The sequence below is a fragment of the Sminthopsis crassicaudata genome, chromosome 3, assembly GCF_048593235.1.
Source record: "Sminthopsis crassicaudata isolate SCR6 chromosome 3, ASM4859323v1, whole genome shotgun sequence".
Lineage (NCBI taxonomy): Eukaryota > Metazoa > Chordata > Mammalia > Dasyuromorphia > Dasyuridae > Sminthopsis > Sminthopsis crassicaudata.
This window is the reverse complement of record NC_133619.1, coordinates 178,827,912-178,834,485: the sequence shown is the minus strand read 5'-3', so window position 1 is coordinate 178,834,485 and position 6,574 is coordinate 178,827,912.

Below are 6,574 nucleotides of genomic sequence, written 5' to 3'. Positions count from 1 at the left end.
CCAAAAGTGTCAAGTTGTCATTCTTTCAGCTCCCACATGATTAGTGATATTTCCCCGTTTCTTCTGTGCTATCTGGTGATTAGATTTGCCAGCTCGTTAATCTAAAGAAATACTTGTTGGCAAACTTATTGGGTAAATTACATTTTTCCCTTATTTGCAGCTAGCCCATACTGCTGATGGGTAAAGCTGGCTATATCCTATCTGGGTTTGGAAATAGGAGAGGGAGGCAGATTTGTTCTTCTTTGAGATTTTGAAACAACTGTAACCAGGTCGATCGAAAACTGAGAAAGAAAATTATAGACCAAATTCCTTAATGAATATTGATGCTAAAATCTTAAATAAGATATTAGCAAAAAGACTTCAGAAAATCATCTCCAGGATAATACACTATGATCAAGTAGGATTTATTCCAGGAATGCAGGGCTGGTTTAATATTAGGAAAACTATTAATATAATTGACCATATTAATAATCAAATTAATAAGAACCATATGATCATCTCAATAGATGCAGAAAAAGCATTTGACAAAATCCAACATCCATTCCTACTAAAAACTCTTGAGTAGCATAGGAATAAATGGACTATTTCTTAGAATAATCAGGAGCATATATTTAAGACCTTCAGTAAGCATAACATGCAATAGAAATAAACTGCAACCTTTCCCAGTAAGATCAGGAGTGAAACAATGTTGCCCACTATCACCATTACTATTCAATTGTACTAGAAACGCTAGCCTTGGCAATAAGAGCCGAGAAAGAAATTCAAGGAGTTAGAGTAGGAAATGAGGAAATCAAACTATCACTCTTTGCAGATGACATGATGGTATACTTAGAGAACCCCAAAGACTCTGCTAAAAAGCTATTAGAAATAATTCAGAATTTCAGCAAAGTGGCAGGATACAAAATAAATCCACATAAAGCCTCAGCATTCTTATATATCACCAACAAAATGCAACAGCAAGAGATACAAAGAGAAATTCCATTCCAAATGTTGAGAGTATAAAGTATTTGGGAATCCATCTACCAAAGAAAAGTCAGGAATTATATGAGAAAAATTACAAAACACTTGCCACAAAAATAGTCAGATTTAAATAATTGGAAAGACATTCAGTACTCTTGGATAGGCTGAGCGAATATAATAAAGATGACAATACTCCCCAAACTAATCTATTTAGTCCTATACCAATCAGACTCCCAAGAAACTATTTTAATGACCTAGAAAAAATAACAAAATTCATATGGAAGAATAAAAGGTCGAGAATTGCAAGGGAACTAATGAAAAAAAATCAGAGGAAGGTGGTCTAAGTGTACCTGATCTAAAGCTATATTATATAGCAGCAGTCACCAAAACCATTTGGTAGTGGCTAAGAAATAGACCGGTAGATCAGTGGAACAGATCAGATACAAAGGACAAAAAAGGGTACATCTATAACAACCTAATCTTTGACAAACCCAAAGATACCAACATTAGGGATAAATATTCATTATTTGGAAAAAAAACTGTTGGGAAAACTGGAAATTAATATGCCAGAAATTAGATATGTGTCCACACTTAACACCATATTCCAAGATAAGATCAAAATGGGTCCATGATTTAGGCATAAAGAGTGAGATAATAGATTAGAGGAACAGAGGATAGTCTACCTCTCAGACCTGTGGAGGAGGAAGGAATTTATGACCAGAGGAGAACTAGAGATCATTATTGATCACAAAATAGAAGATTTTGATTACATCAAACTAAAAAGTTTCTCTACAAACAATACTAATGCAAACAAGATTAGAAGGGAAGTAACAAATTGGGAAAATATTTTTAAAAGTAAAGGTTCTGATAAAGGTCTCATTTCCAAAATATATAGAGAACTGATGCTAATTTATAAGAAACCAAACCATTCTCCAATTGATAAATGGTCAAAGGATATGAACAGACAATTCTCAGATGATGAAATTGAAACTATGTCCACTCATATGAAAGAGTGTTCCAAATCACTACTGACCAGAGAAATGCAAATTAAGACAACTCTGAGATACCACTACACACTTGTCAGATTGGCTAAGATGACAGGAACAAATAATGATGAATGTTGGAGGGGATGTGGGAAAACTGGGACACTGATATATTGTTGGGGGAGTTGTGAAAGAATCCAGCCATTCTGGAGAGCAATTTGGAACTATGCCCAAAAAGTTATCAAACTGTGCATACCCTTTGACCCAGCATTGCTGTTATTGGGATTATATCCCAAAGAAATACTAAAGAGCAGAAAGGGACATGCATGTGCCAAAATGTTTGTGGCAGCTCTTTTTGTTGTAGCTAGAAACTGGAAGTTGAATGGATGTCCATCAATTGGAGAATGGTTGGGTAAATTGTGGTATATGAAGGTTATGGAATATTATTGCTCTGTAAGAAATGACCAGCAGGAGGAATACAGAGAGGCCTGGAGAGATTTACATCAACTGATGCTGAGTGAAATGAGCAGAACCAGAAGATCACTGTACACTTCAACAACAATACTGTATGAGGATGTATTCTGATGGAAGTGGAAATGTTCAACATAAAGAAGATCCAAATCACTTCCAGTTGATCAATGATGGACAGAAATAACTATACCCAGAGAAGGAACACTGGGAAGTGAATGTAAATTGTTAGCACTAATGTCTGTCTGCCCAGGTTACATGTACCTTAGGAATCTAATGCTTATCGTGCAACAACAAAATGATATTTACACACATGTATTGTATCTAGATTATATTGTAACACATGTAAAATGTATGGGATTGCCTGTCATCGGGGGGCGGGAGTGGAGGGAGGGGGGATAATCTGGAAAAATGAATACAAGAGATAATATTATAAAATATATATATATATATATATATATATATATATATATATATATATATATATATATATATATATATATATATATCATAAAAATTTTTTTAAAAAGGGACTTCCCTGAAGCTAAAGTCACCCCTGGAACAACATCTTCCTTGGAAAGTAAATTGTTGCCTTATCTGTCTGTGTGACTGCTTGGTGATTTCTTCTTGAAGGGAACTACAGACTACTATGTACTATGGGTTTGCATATGTATCTTCAGTGCCCACATGAATGTGTGGAAAAGAGCAGGTGCTATAATGTTTTCTTTGATAAAATGCTTTCTAACCAATTATGTCATGCCCCAATCCTCTCCATCCTCCAGTACCCTAAAACACACACAGCATCACCACCAATTAAAAAAACAACACAATCCTCTAGTCATTTCTTAAGTCAGCAGAATGTCTTTCCCTGAGCAGGAGCAGGAGGACAAACTAAAACCACAACCACCAAGGACCACTGGGGTGGGGGGAGGGGTAAAGCACAATCTCTATACTTAGTCCTATCTCATTATCTATCCTATGAATCCTCCTCCTTTCAAGATTTCTCTCTTTTCAAAATAGTCCCATCACCTTTCGGTCCTTTCCCACTTAAGGACTAGGCCAGCAGCTAGTAGCTAGCACCTAGAGGCTAACAAGTAGCACCGAATTAGAGAGCTACTCAGACGGAGAACCCCATCTCCCAGGAACAGCTCCACACACGGTTACTTCTTTTACACTCATTGCCGGCTTAGCCCAGATACTGAAGCAAGCCCCGGAACAAGGTTGGATACATTGTTACTCCAGCAGCTGCCTCCAACCATTTTGTGAACCGAACCCAAGGAAAAGGTTGGATACACTATGCACCCTCTACAAACAGAAGGGGAGAGATTCGGGAGGGGCGGAGGGAGCAGGGAGGGAAGGAGGATGCAGTTTGGTGAGCAAAATTTAGCAGGGGAATAGTTAAATGCTGAGTAATTTTCCCTGCAGTGTAAACACGGAGCTCCGTGGATTCTGCCAACTGAACAGTATTTTTATCCTATTTAATAAACAACGATGACTAGCTGCGGGTGTTACGGGGTTCCGTAACAACTCTCTCTAGACTACGACAAAGAATTTGACCTTTTATCCGGAGAGATTCCCAAAGGGCATCAACCCAGCACTTGCAGAGCCACTGAGCTTTGCCAGCCTCTTCGGCTCGACTTCCACTCAACACAAACAATTAGGATTCACACACACACACACACACACACACACACACACACACACACACACACACACACACACTTTCCTTAAGGGGCGATGAGGGTCGGGAGGAGATGCTGAGGAGGAAAAAGAAGAACGTGAGGCCACAGTGGGAGTCCTCTGTGGCCACCAGATTCGCTAAAAAAAGAGGGCTTCCAGGTAATATAAGAAAAGCTTCCATCTAATCCCTTCCGGCCCTCAATGATCCCCATTTCGCGTCTCTCTCTCCTAGCTACAATTTGCTCCCAGCTCCACCACCCTCAGAATGCAGACGCGCCTCCCATCTCCTCCCCCCCCCCCCCCCCCCCCCCGCTTCATGTCTCAAGTTCACGGTTAACGCCACACAGGTTGCATTCTTCCCCACAGGGACTAAAACGGTCTCGGACGGTTTCGGCTGAAATTTGCTCGCAGATTACTTCCAAAGAGAGCAAAAACCGCCGAGCCTCCAGGAAAGCCGGGAGGGAGGAGAAAAGGGGTTTGGAGAGGGAAGGGGAAGAAGAGCAGGTAGCGCCAGGTGTGTAAAGGAAGGTTTAGAAAACTGGAAAAGCACCCTCCCGGCTAAAAGCGTCTGCACCCAAGAAACGTGCACCCGAGACACACACACACACACACACACACACACACACACACACACACACACACACACACACACTCACACACACACAGAATGCAGTGTGTAGGCAACCACAGCTCCACCACCGCCTGCATCAGCACTGCCACTCACTTCCCCCATTCCTCCCTCCCTCCCTCCCTGTTCCCCGCCCAGAAGGACTCCCTACACCGGAGCGGAAACAAGAACCTCGTCCACCGCTCTCCCCCACCTCCCCCCCCCACCAGTGCCCAGCAATGAATGAATGGGGGCTCTCCATCCATCCCCGCCAGCACACACTTACAGGCTACGTATGCGACAAAGGCGATGGCCACTAGCAGCTTCATCCTCCTCGGGTTGACCGCAGTCAGCAGACGTAACAGCGGCGCCTTGCTCACCATCCCTGGGAGCAGCGCGAGCCCAGGACCCTGCCGCGCGCGCGGGGACCCGCCTGCTGCCCAATACGCGAAAAACCTGGGAAGGCTCATGTGAACTGATGCAAAGTAAAGAGAGCAGAATCAGATCATTGTACACAGTAATAGCAATGGTATATGGTGATCAGCTGTGAATGACAGCTCTTCTCACCAGTACGATGATCCAAGATAGCATTTTCATTATGGGTCCTTTGGAACTCTCTGCCTCCAGAGACAGAACTGATGAGCTCTGAATGAGAATTGAAGCAGATTTTTTTTCCTGCCGGCCCCCTTTCCCCCACTCAGAAAAGGCTTATTAGGGTAGGAAACTACACTCTAAGTCAGCCTGCACCATGCTCGCTGCAGGGCGGCAGCGGCCCGAGTAAACTCCTCCCTCTGCCTCCCAGCCTCGGAAGCTCCGCCCCTCGGCCCCAGAGGCTTCCTGCCCATAGACACCAATACACAGGCGCAATGTTAGCTCCTCCCTCTCCTTTACTTCCCTCTCTCGCCATTGCTAGCAGGCGCAGGAACTATCTCTTCCCCCCGCCCCTCCGGTCCTCAAAGAATGTTGGGGGCGGGTTGGGTCCAACTTCAACTGGTGCACGCATGCGTAGAATAGCGTTTCTAGACCACGCCTTCTCATCTGTCTGGCTTTTATCTTTTTCACCATCCTGAGGGCTCTCTCTGGCAAGCTTAACTTTTGATTTATTTCGGGAAAAATGGTCCTCGATGAAACGAGGGAACTCCGTGCTTTTGAGCACTCATGCTTGCTTTTCTTATCTTTGCCTAGCCCCTTCTCTCTGCAATTAATTTATTTTTATCCCTAAAGCGCATTGAGAACGTCTCAGGGAAGTTTTTATTTTTCTATTTCATTTTCCTCTTGCTTTCTAGCATCAAAGCATCAAAATGATAAACCCGAGCCTGGCACTAAGGAATCTAATCCCCCCTTCAATAAAGGAAACCTTTGTCAGGGACCCAGAACGTGATTTATATTTGTGGTGTTGTTGCATCTTCCGAACCGCCAAAATAAGAACTGATGCTCTGGCAAAAGAGGCAGTGGGTGCACAATCACAGCAGGAATTTCTCCAAGTTCTTTTGTGGAGTCTCGAGCCTTCTTGAGTAGTGACCCCCCTGTTGCTGGAAAATGTTCAAGAAAAGTTGCTGGAATCATTCAAACCTGTGTATATGAGTTCCCTTAACCCTTTATCGATAGTATAAATACTGAAGATTTCAAGTCCACAGATAGGGGCTATGCCAAGGGACCTTTGAGAATGTCAGACTGTTCCTGAATAATGTCAATCCACCTTCTGCTAATTCATGTTTGCAACTCAAGCAATTCAACTTCTGTTCACTCCCAGTTAGAACTCAGACACTTATAATCACTCACTTACGGTAGTTGGAACGGGCAGAAATAAGCCCAGGGTTCTCATACTATGGCACGAGGGCCAGATGCAGCTGTTGAGGACGTTTATGCGGTGCGC